The following is a 12,942-nucleotide window of genomic DNA, read 5'->3' on the forward strand; positions in this document are numbered from 1 at the left end:
CTTCATTCTATGTGCAGCTGAGGTCTGATTGTGAACAGAGTCAGAAACAAATTGGAAAGTGTAAATGATGTGGCATATCCTGCAAAAACTGCTGTGACCTCAACAAGGGTCTTCATGGCTCTCCAGGTGAATTTATCTACTTCTCCAAAATAAACAGTGTGAGATTATCTGTCATGTTCAGGAGAGATTATATCATGTATCACTGTCAGCTGTATCACGTCCCTAAGAAGGTGAAAGGTTTGCATCTTCTTGCTGATATTATCAGCCTTTACCTTAACATTAGAACTATTATTATTTCTTAAAAATGTGTTGGCATTGACCATTTGGAGACCTATATATTCAAATACAATTTCTTGCATTTGTTACTTTACTCCAAACAGCACTTCTCTTAAATAGCATTCCCACAGTCTCTTTCAGAAATTACAAGCTGTAGACTGCTTTCTCCAGGAGGTGTTCTCTGAAAATTGGCAGCTTTGCACCTCTGTAAATCTTATGCCAACTTGCAGAGTTCATGTGGTTCATCCTTTAGGCTTTTTTATATTGTGGTTCATCCTTTAACAGCTTCTTTATATTTAAGAATGCATAAAGACACACCCTTGCAGTGAGATTTTCATTTTAACTCAGAAAAGCATTGAAGCATTGCTATTTTTATATACATTTAAATGAAAATTGGTGTTCCCTGCCATAGCACAGCTGTGTTAGCTGGTCAGTCATGTGATCTTTTGATAACTTTACTGGGGGGAAAGGAGTTCTGGTTTTGGCCTTCCTTGTGCTGGGCTCGTTAGGAGCAACAGTTAATGTAAGTGATAGCTGGTGCGTGTAATATGTACCCTCACTGTTATGTCTGATAAAGAGGGAATGTTGTATTTAAACTGTGCCACAGCCACGTGTAGCTTTCTGTGCATCCCTCGTGCTGTGCTGTTCATCTGCAAAACTTGCACCATCCAAAGGGGGCAAAGTTACTACTGATAAAGGACTATCAATAGATGCTCTTATTTCTGTTATATTCCTGTTATATTCCTTGCTCGTAATGGGATTATTTCACTACTGTTGTTGCTATGTATTGCTCTTTCTCCTTGGACTCAAATTTGGCAGGGAAATGCTGACTGTACAGTGCCTATGTGACCCATATGGCAGATATAGCCAGTGCTTGGGAATGTGATAGTAAACATTTTGTTTCAGAGTACAGGAATTGTATTTTTAGAAGTTATTCTAAAAAATAATGGATTTATGGATCTACTACACAATTCAGTATCATAAGTTTCTGCTGAAGGTGTTGACCTGAACACCGGTTTGAATTTCTGTGTGGCTTTCTCAGCTGCTCTTTAACTTTTGCAATGATGGAACAGCTCCCTGGGGCCAAATGCTGTTTGCACTTTTGTCCCTCACCCTAAAAGTCACAAGTGCTGCTCAGAACTCAGAGTAGAAGCAGTGATGAAAAATGTGCTTGCTTTCCCAAAGCAGGAAAACTCTCTGTCCCCCTGTTACCATGGTAACACCTCCATCCACATTCCTTCATCACTGCTCCCTGTTACCTTGCTCTACCACTGTCTCAAAGCAATCATTGTCTTTTCCTACCCCTGTGCTGAAGCAAGGAGAAAAAATATGTAGAAACTGAAGGAGCAGCCATAAGCACACAGAGGCAGGATACAAAACCATCAAAGTGATTTGCCCTGAGGACAGGATAGTCAGAAAATGAAGAACAAATTGTTGATTTGAATGTGCAGCTCTGATTCTCATCAAGTAATACATTGCATAACTTATACATTGATGGTCTACAGATCATTCTGGGCATAGCTGCTCCTACTCAAAGATTATCTAGGAGATAATAAAAAAAAAAGATTGTCTAGGAGAGTGATTGCCTGGGATTTCTCTGCCTGGCTTATTGTTGGCCACCTGGCCAAGCTAAAGGGTTTGTGACAGAAAGCAGCTTAGCTCAAGACTGTAGAAACAATTGTGGAGGGGGTTAAGATGAAATGACACTTCCCAGAGGCTCTATTCCTCAAAGTGATGCCCAATAATTTCATTGAAATGGTCTGGAACTGTATGGTTGAAGCTTCAGTTTGTATCTGGTGATCTGCCTGGCAAACTTTCCTTGTAGGTACTATTTATGCCACCCAAATTAGTGTGTGCATGCTAGTTGCCTGAGTGAAATGAATTTTACAGGAGTATGATCTTCTTCATACACGTCTGTACCTCTGCTTTTGGTATAGCTGGCTAGAAGTGAAATGTTTTTGGCATGCACATGGCCCATGCAAATGAAGTGTGGGCTATGTCTTATTTTGATGCAAAGATTATCCCATGTAATTGCAAAGTTCTGTACGGTTACCTACCTTTAATTAGAAACACTGAACATTAGCTGTTGCAAAGTGGATAATTACAGTACTTCTAACTAAAACCCACTTGTCGGTGTCTTCTGGAATGAGAATGAGGGCTGTTCTACCATTCCTGAGATGAACATTTTACCTCTCATGGCTTGAGTCAAGGATGGTGCTGTTATGGGATGTCATAACCTCTCAGCTGTACTCGGTGTTTATCCTGACAACATGACAATGCTGTACTTGATTGTACTTGGGAAATAACCCAGCACAGCCTGGTGTAACACTTCCACAGAGTATAATGCACAATTTTAATAGAAACCTCACAATCAGAAAAATTTCAGGGAACTGGTTTCATATCCTATTGACAGTTTTCACTGCAGGTTTAGCTGAAATGTTCTCTGCTGCCTGTCACTTTTCTGGGGTTCAATAAAACGGCACAAAAACTGTTTCCCCAAAGTAGAGGCTTTCTAAATCAAGCCAAAATAATTCCATAGTGGAATCCAGAGGCTCTTCTCAGCAATGGTCGAGGGAGGCTTGCATTGATAGTTGGTCTTGTGTGTATGAGATGTCTGAGGGCTCTATTTGGGACTGGATACAGAAGTAGCCAGCAGCTGAGCTTCTCCCCTTTTATAAAACTTTCTTTTTTTTTCTCCTTCAGTTCTTCATACTTATATATACCTCCTGTCATGACCTTTACTTGTCCTGTCCTACCTTCCACTTGTAAGCTTCCTTCCTATGGGAGTCCCATATTTAGTCAGTGGCTTGATCTCTCACCAGACCCATGGGATCTCTTCATTCCATATATTCCTCACCTTTCTTACTCTGACCTTCCCTCTGTATTTATTGTGACACTAGAAGAACATGACAGGGACAAAGGGATACAACACGATGAAGATAAGAGATTGTGTCTGTCATTTGTTATCTGCTTGAGCATGGTGTGGTGTGTATAGAGAAGTGTGATCCACCGAAGGAACAACATGCACGGAGCATAAGTCTTTCGTGTTGTCCTCTAAAAGATTTCTACTGAGAACCCATAAGATTGAAAGGATAGCAAAAATTTTAATCAAATTCATTCTCTTCTCTCTATAAGCAAATGGATTGATAGCATTAAGCTTTGAGAAATGCTGATTTCTCTTGAATGAGATGATCATTGTGTTTTGCTCCAAAGCCTCATCCTACTCCTAATGTTATATTGAGTCTGCTAAATATAGATAATTTTTCTGATATTCAGACATGAAGAGAAGGTAATTAGTGGTGTTTGTGTACAAAAAAAAAAAGCTGGTTTCTGCAGGGAAACACAAACTCTGCCTCCCTCATTTCCATGACAGGGAGCAAGTGTAAAGCTGTAACATATAACCTTTTCCCCTCTTGCCTCCTCAGAGAGAGGGGAAAGCAGAAAAAATTGGCTTCTTTAATCAAAACTGTAGTCAGAGAAACTGGAAGGGTTGATCCAACACAGCAACTTGAGCAACTTTTAATTAAGTGTGTTTAGTGGTCAGTCATGTTGATGAGCAAATAAAAATTAGAATTAGGACAATATCAATCAAATTAAGTTTAAACAATTATTTGATCCCCAATGTGTATCCATCAGCTTAGCTCCATGAGTTGAAGAGCATGTGTCTCATCCTGTTGCTGCTGTCATCAAATTCTACAACAGGAAATGAAAATCAACAAATCAATAAGAAGAAAAAGGAGAAATAGCAGAACTCCTGCTACTCCTGAAAACTTCAAAAGTCTGGAGAAGTTTCCCATACATAGAGAAAACTGAAACTCTGGCACAAACTGGACCTCAGCTTTTTGCACCTACTTATCTGTCTTTTAAGCTAAACCTGTCCCAGGACCTCCTAAAGCTCGGTGGGGCCAGATGAGAATTCTGACTCTATTAAAGTAAGGAGGTCATGTCAATTTTAATTTCACTGTATTTTAGGGTATTTTGAAGTTAACGCTTAAAAACTTTAAGTTCAAAATGCAGATCTCACAAAATTCAAGACCATGAAAAAATTTTTTTCCATATTTTAAATTTCTTTTTGGAATTGGTTCAGGAGGAGAATTCTCTGCAGTTCCATGGCCTTGGTGCAGGAGCTGTGGTGACCAGAAAATGAAGTGCATTAGAAACTGCCATGGTGCAAGGTAGGGTGGTCGGGCACTGGACCAGGCTCCCAGGGAGGTGGTCAGGGCTCCAAGGCTGGCAGGGTTCAGGGAGTGTTTGGACAATGCTCTCAGGAACAGGGTGGGATCCTTGGAGCTGTCCTGTGCAGGGACAGGAGTCGAACTGATAATCCTTGGGGGTTCCTTCCAACGCAGTATATTCTAAGGAAAATAACAGTGAACAACAGGCTTAATAGTGTTTATGTAAACTTGTAAAGGTTTTATTTGTAATCAGTTCAATCAAGTGTTAATTCAAACACTTGCTGAGTTCTGAGTGTAGCAGAATGGCTGTGTGTCAGTGTCCTTGAGAAATGTGTAAATTCATTTGAGTGTGATATTACAACGACAGTGATGCTGATGGGAAGCTCCTAGCCTGGCAATGAATGCAGATGGTGTTTTGACTCTGTCAGTCAGCTAATCATTTGGGAACAAATTCTTACATTTTTGACCTAGCTTTGAAAAATGCAGAGGGAGCAAAATCAGAGAGAGCTGTAACTTTGCTGCCTGTATTTGAATTTTCCTCCACCTACAAAGAATTAATTTGTACAGAAATGAACCTTGGTCACCTGTAACATACTCTCCACTGGCCTCAGTACATGGCTGTCTTTGAAGATCCACCTTTCTGTAAGCACAAGGGCATCGACCTTTCAGCATGCCAGGTTTAGCCCCAGGAAGACGGGAGAGGATATTAGAGACAGGATGCTAAAGAAGTATTAAAGGAAATAACGGTAATGAAAATACAGTAAAGAAGAACTGAGCAGATCTTGGAAGTCATCTAAAATAGGAACATCTTGGAGGAACAAGCCAGTGGGATATTAAAAAGAGCAAAAATCTAGACCAGGCATAATGGCTGGTTTAGTAGGATCAGGAAGCTGTCCAGGGATATCACCCTTGCTGTGAATTTGTTTTGTCAGGACCGTAGTTCAGTAAAGATGGCTGAGCTCTGTCTTTTCTGCAAACACCAGAGAGTGTCAACTGCAGCCTGGTCTCATGATAGACATAGCAGTGCTGAGTTTGCAGCTTCTCCATGCATTACTAACATGGTAGCTCTGTTGAAGTGATGTGTTTTCACATGAGGAATTCAATTTGCCCAATGTTCCAATTGTCTGGCATGTCCCATACAAGACATTTTGATGTAGTTCCAGTCAGTTGTTTCAAATCTGTAGAAAGGGGGAAAATATTTTTATATTCTTAAAAAAGACATTGTTGTGATTTTATGCATTGATGTACAGTTATAACTTGTGCACAGTATGGCTTGGACCGAGGTAAAAAGATATTTTCAGTTTTGCTTTACAGATTGAATCTTTTTCTTGCTTTCCGATCTGTCAGACCAGTTCCAACTGGCCAAAGTTAAACCCATCCTAAATAGCTTGATGCCAGTGTTCATTTACTGGAAGTCCCTGGTTAACTGTGTTGTCTGGCACTCCAGATGCTCTGGCACTCTGCGGGTGTTTCTGGCCATCCCAGAGCTCGGGTGTGTGTTACGTACAGGCACAAAGGATCCAGTAGATCCAGTACAAAGGATCTGGTAGATCCAGCACACAGGATCCGGTAGATCCAGCACAAAGGATCCGGTGGACCCAGCATGCAGGATCTGGTAGATCCAGCACACAGAATCTGGTAGATCCAGTACAAAGGATCCGGTAGACCCAGCACACAGGATCTGGTAGATCCAGCACACGGGATCCGGTAGATCCAGTACAAAGGATCTGGTAGATCCAGCACACAGGATCCGGTAGATCCAGCACAAAGGATCTGGTAGACCCAGCATGAAGGATCCGGTAGGTCCAGCACGAAGGATCCGGTAGATCCAGCACACAGGATCTGGTAGATCCCGCACAAAGGATCTGGTGGGTGCAGCACAAAGGATCCAGTAGATCCAGCACACAGGATCCGGTAGATCCAGTACAAAGGATCCGGTAGATCCCACACACAGGATCCGGTAGATCCAGCACACAGGATCTGGTAGATCCAGTACAAATGATCTGGTAGATCCAGTGCAAAGGATCTGGTAGATCCAGCACACAGGATCCGGTAGATCCAGTACAAAGGATCTGGTAGATCCAGCCCACAGGATCCGGTAGATCCAGCACACGGGATCTGGTAGATCCAGTACAAATGATCTGGTAGATCCAGCACGCAGGATCCGGTAGATCCAGTACAAAGGATCTGGTAGATTCAGCCCACAGGATCCGGTAGATCCAGCACACAGGGTCCGGTAGATCCAGTACAAATGATCCGGTAGATCCAGCACGCAGGATCCGGTAGGTCTTCATCCATTGTCCTCCCCCAGGCGCCGGGATGTGTCCGTGGCCCTCAGGGTGCCGTGCCGTGGCCCGGGCGCTGTTTTCTCTCCAGACGCTCCGTCCTTCGGCGCTGCCGGTGCCGCTCCCGGGCCAGGGCGCGTCCCGGGGTCCCGAGCCGGGCTGGGATGCCCGGACATCCCGGCAGGTGGCGGTGGAGCCGTGGGAATTCTGCGGGAATCCGGGTCCGGCTCCCGGGCTCGCCCCTGACGGCCCCAAAGGCTGCGCCTGGGCGGCTCCTGTGACAGCCCCGAGCCCGGTACCCGGGGATGGCCTTAAGCTCCTGCCGATCACCACTCCGTGTGGGTTTCCCAAGCCACACGGCCTGATTTCACATCTTTGACCTTATGATTGAAATATGTTTTTTACTAGGCTTGGATAAATTCGTAGGACGAAGGCTATAGAAGAATAAACATACTGGGGGAAGTATTTTGCGTGTTCTCAATATATATGAGAATTTGTTCAGTTCAAAAAAACCCAGCGGCTCTTGATTGGAAGAGAAGATTTCAGGTTGCAAAATTTCAAAATGAAGAGATTCATTTAACACAAGGGATGTTCTTTTAGTGTATTGCAAATTATTGTTCACTTGCACCAATGAGTGTTCCACAGAAGACCATCTTCCTTGTCTTGTATGAAGTTCTCTGGTTGCTGGGGGAGCACATCCTTCAAATTTCCAGTCTGTTCTCTGAGGAATTTGTCCTAAGAATTGTCATGCCAAGCAGCATCTTAGTCAAAGTGTTGAAAGTAGAAAAATACACGGACATAATTACAGCAAAGGCTGTCAATTAAGTGAACATTAAAAAGTCTCTTCTTTCAAAGAGTCTTTTTAAAGGATTACATGGAAATTATTAAGGGCTAGAACAAAAATAGTTTAGACTAGACTATGTATTTAATGCCAGTTAGAAAGCTGTTACACCCCACACTTGGCTCTTACAAAGACTGTAATTGCCACCCTAAAATCCAAGTATTCCCAGAGGCACCTGATGCTGTGCAGCCAGGCTAAAACAGTGGCACAGATTTTTGCAATGTGCTCAGACTCTTCCAAGCAAATGTGATTTCTGGGCAAATACCTTGGCCTGTTGAAGTTACAAGACTTTGGCCAAGAGCTGTTTAGGAAAAAGATCAGGACATGTGGAAGAGGGTGGGTTTTCTTCCTGACTCAGCAAATAGCAGTGCTTTGGGGGCAAGGAGGGTGAGGCAAGGCACCCAGAGACCCACCAGTGTCAAATTAAGTGAAAGGAAATCATAGTTAACTAGTTTTTGTGAACCCTTTCATCTGCTACTAGTCTAAAAGAACTGTTTTTCTGGCAACCATTGGTGATGAGCCCTGGCGCATAGAGGCTGGAGGGAATGCTGTCCCACGGTGCTGGTTTAGCTCAGGACTCTGTTAGCATGTGGTGGGGGTGCTGAGAAATAACCAGCATCTTCTCAAAAAGGACAAGGCCAGAGGAGGAAAATTTAGGCAGAATTCCCAGATTACTTCAGTCTATAAACATGCTTTCAAAAGCTCAGGCTTCAGCCATGATGTTCACATATGTCTTTAGCCTCTGCTGACTAGTTATGACTACCTGTGCTGTACTTGGCAAGAAAGCAGCATTTGTTCAAGGGGGCTCTTGCCAGCTGTGCTGGAGAAAGTGCTTTTCAACAGGATTCCAATTAAATGCTTTATTAATATTTATTATTCACTGCTAGTAGTTATTGGTAACATGCATTTGCCCAGGAGAGCTCAAATGAAATACAGCATGTAGTTTCTTCCTGGGGATGTGGAGAAAATGATTCTTTAGCTGTTTGTGTTCACTGTGTGGTGTTGAAATGGTGATGCAGGTCCAGTGTGTGAATAGTGAGGGTCCCTGTGCAGTAAATTCCCCACACAGGAGCTGGTGGCAGCTGGCAGGCTCTGGGGAAAGGCAGCCACTGCATGTTTGTTCAGCAGCGGGAGGAGCGGGCAGCCGCGCTGGCACAGCTTTAGCTCTGTCAATGTTTCACAGAAAGCAAATATTTCCAAGGTGATCCTCAGCAAGTGCAAGCTGAGGGCACGTTGGGCAATGTGTGACCCTGCTGGCGCAGGACTGCACCAGGAGGAACAGCTGCCTGCTCCAAAGCCAATGACAGAGCTGCGTTTGGCTTGGCTCCTCAGCCGTGTCACTTCTCAGATGTGCTGAATCGAGTACAAAACGTGAGCAGTGAGGTGCTCCTGGAAGCCCTCTGAGTTGGACACAAGCTTGAGTGAATGACTGACAGCTTGTGTGAGACTCCTGATGCACAGCTACAACAGCGTGGCCACAAGGCCGGGGGACAAATGAGTTTGAAGCTTTTCCCACAGCAAAGTCGCAAATGATCACAGGCTCCTTGCCCCTGTCACAGCTGATTATACCAAGCATGGTTTTCAAATATCTGATCTGAGTAATTTCCACTGGCCCAACTCCACTTGATTTAACACAAGAGCACATTTTTATAAACATGTGAGTCGTTCCTTTTTGTTAATATATCTGCATTAAATCATTGTGGCCTTGGAGCAAACTCTCCTCTCTTTGCTATCAGGAGTGTGAGAGAAAGGAAAGACAGGAGTATCAAACTTCCTAATGAGTTTGACAATGCAATAGTCTGAAAGAAATGCCTGAAATACTGACTTTAGACCCCTCTCCCTGATTATCCCATCAGCCTTCAGGCATATAGCACACATCTATTTCTACCAACAGGAGTTTCTGACCTCCAAGCCAGACCTTTTGGTTTATACCAATTATGCCACTGCCACACATCAAGGGGATTTTTTTTTTTGAACAGTTGTTGCATTTGTTTTGTATTTGTATTAGTCTTTTTTAATGTATTGTTGTTATGCTAATGCCAGCTGAAAGTAATTCCAGGGAAATTAAGCTAGGATTAATCTGTTGTAAAGAGGAAAAGAATTACTATAGTTCTCATTAAGATTGATTATTTTCTTTCCTGCTCATCTGAGCATCTATGAATGATTGTCAATTCTGAACAACATTTTTCTTCTCCAGGATTTAAGAATAGAACTTAATGAGATGAATTCCTATCTGCAAGGTGCTCAAAGCTTGTATTTTAAGGCAGAATAGGCTATCACTGAATAAAAAACACAAGTCAGCATTTCTTGGGGATGGTTCAAGTTTGTCCCTTTTTTGTACTAAACTTTGTGATGCTTTTTAAAATTAAGATTCATAGCTGAGAGTGTTGCTTCTGCTGCTCCATATTTATAACCAGTGCAGATTAAAGCAGCTCCATTGCTGGTATGCATTCATATCTCTTTACTTAGTCCTGTCTGTCTTAATTGATAGGACTTATTTATGTGCATGAGGAGATTATTCATGTGAGTGGGGCATTCAAAATATTGGTATTCATTTACAGAAACAAGTTTGGCTAATAAATATTGATTTTAAAAAATTTTATGGTTTTAAGTAATATTTAGAATGTCTAAGCACGGTTATAATGATGTACTCTTTAAAATGAAACAGATTCTCTTCATGTTTAGACTGAAATAAAAGAAGTAATGTTTGACTTAGCAAAGCTTGAGGAAGTGATTGCGTTTCAGACACTTAGAGTTCAGTTCTCCTTGTGACCCTTTTAAATTTTTGTTCCAGGGTTATGTTCTATAGCTGACTTGAGTCACAGGGAGAACAAGGTAATGTGCCAGGCCACTTGTTTAGCACCATGGGCTCCTTCTACCATGGTTGAGATGTGGAGGAGCTCAGTCAGTAAGGCAGAATTTTGACCAAGGAAGAGATGATTCAGGCAGGCTTTTAGCACACGTTTTATGAAGTAGATTTGCAACTCTTGTCATGTGTCAATTCATGGCATGTGAGTCTGCCCTCAGCCCCTTGTCTTGGCACCACATCCGAGAGTGGCTGGAACAAGAATGAGAACATCATTGGTGAGATGTCACATGTTTTCATTAAAATGTAATCTTGCACCTCATAAAAGGATAGATAGCAGTTTCAGGATTGAACCTTGTATACAGTGAGTAGATGCAGTGAAAATTAATTTTTTTCATTATCTTGAATGATAAACCCATCTGCCAGATACAGACTGGTGCTGAACATTGCTTGCTCTATTTTTCTGGAAGGAGACTAATTAAAAGATTCTAGCTTCTGTGTTTAATAGTTGGTCAAAATATACTGGTGGCAGTGCTTGCCGTTCAGATTTCATCATGTTGCAAGCAGCAAAGGGAAAGCACACTGACACTTCCCTCTCTTTTGGATTCAGTTCATCTCATTCTCTTCCTAATCTGATCTCCCAGGATATCAAATGAAGGCTTCTGTGTATTAATGAATGCCCAATGTTAAATGAAAGTCAAATGAAACCCAATATCCAGCAGTGATCAGGTTTACTTTGCCCAGGGTCCCACTGGGATTGTCCCAGAGAACTTGTTTGACATCCAAAGGAGAACTGGCTTCAGCATGTATCAGAGAGGCAGCTTTGGTACACCTCAGTGGTCAAATTGGCAAGTCATTGTTTCTGTGATATTTGTAAATGAAGTCCTCTTAATAAGGGTGCTGAGAAACACTTACTGCCAACTGCAACCCAACTGTCCAGCTGGAGCTTCTCCCACAGCAAACTTAGCTTGAACTCTTTAAAACCATCCCTTCCTTTCCTCATGCCACTAAGTGACAGTATGATTTGGTTTCTACTGTACTGCAGTTCTATCAAAATTTACTCTGTATTAAAAACATGCAAATTAATGATTACTTGTCATCTTCAAAGAAGAATTTTTCTTCAGATAGTAATAACTCGGCTGTGGCTCCCATCTCTCACCTCTACTGTGCTGACTTTTAAGCTGTATTTTGCTGTGAACTTTCAGCTCCTTCTCCCCATGTAGGTGATGTTCCTGGCAGAAAACCTGAATGTGTGGAGCCCATCTGGCCCCTGGTCTTCACCCATTTCAGAAAATCTCAGTAAACTGCTCACAGAACTAGGTCAAAGCCCTAGGTTTAGCCTAGGGCTAAACCAGGTTGGACCAAATATAAAGCCCAGGTGGACCAAATATAGGAATGATGGTCTAGCACTGAACATGCTTCCACAAGAATCCTCTTCCATTAAGTGGATTTAATTGCAATCCCAATGAACATTAATCCCAGCAGAGATGTGCCCATGGGGAATCAACATAAACTGTTTTCCTTTCTGTGTCTCCTTGTTACCTCCTCATCAGTGAAGAGCAGCTGACAGCCTCCTGAGGTGTGGTGCATGTGGAGCCCTATTTATTTGCAAGAATTGTGAAGTAAAGAAGTTAATAATTCACCTTAAATCTCGAAGTGTGCTTATTTAATTACATGCTGCAACCTGGATAGCAAACGAGCCACCTGTCGTGAACTGCACTTTTTAGAAACCATCATAAAATGTAAGGGGTCCAGTACTTTAAAACTGTCTCTCTCTTGTTGACTGGTGTGACAGGTGAGGGTTAGGAGGTCTCCATGCTTCCTCTCAGTGCTGTATTCTTCACTGCAGTGATGGAGCCTTCTTCCATTCAAATGGGTGTTCCTTCCTTTTCTAAGTTTTCCCCATTTTTCCCCTGCTTACGTAAAAATGTGATTATTAGCATTAACAATTTGGAAAGAGAGATTTTTGAACACTTATTCCTGAAATGAAATTCTGGTAAGTGTTCTTCCTTCCCTAATTGTGTAAGAAAAGGCTTCAAATTTTCAGAATAATTTCTTATTTATCTGGTCCTTGCAAGAAGAAATTACTATTGTCCAGCAGTTTCACCTGTCTCACTTCTTCAACATGTGAGGAGTGGTTAAGGGACCTCACATAACTAAAATGTGAGTAATATTTGTGACTTTGTGTGTTAGCTATGGTATTTTTCTAACTGGAATTAAATTTTATCTCTATTTCTGCATTTTTTACTACTTGATAATAAAAAAATCATGAGCTGTTCCTTGCTGCCCCTCTGGGCACAGCCCCTAGCTTCAATTACTTCTTCTGAAGATCACTCTAGGTATGCTTTTTGCAGTGTTAGTCCCTTCTTTTTGGGACCCTTCTTCAATCTCCTTTGAAAACAAGAGGGCTGTTTTGGAGAGCAATCAGTTGCAATCCTGTTGCAGATCTTGTTCAGATAGTGTCATTTTATATCTTGGTCTGTTTGCCACAGCATACACACACCTTTCTAAAGAGTAGTTTTATTAATAATAAAGCCACTGTTTAAGCAAAATTGACAG

General features: G+C 42.1%; 1 protein-coding gene across 1 annotated transcript in view; it reads right to left on the reverse strand.

Moving 5' to 3' along the window:
• THUMPD1 (THUMP domain containing 1) overlaps positions 1-12,942 on the reverse strand; it is a 230,899-nt gene that overhangs the window by 152,519 nt on the left and 65,438 nt on the right. The window lies entirely within an intron of this gene.

Source organism: Anomalospiza imberbis, chromosome 16 (genome assembly GCF_031753505.1).
Source record: "Anomalospiza imberbis isolate Cuckoo-Finch-1a 21T00152 chromosome 16, ASM3175350v1, whole genome shotgun sequence".
In the NCBI taxonomy this organism is placed as follows: Eukaryota; Metazoa; Chordata; class Aves; order Passeriformes; family Viduidae; genus Anomalospiza; species Anomalospiza imberbis.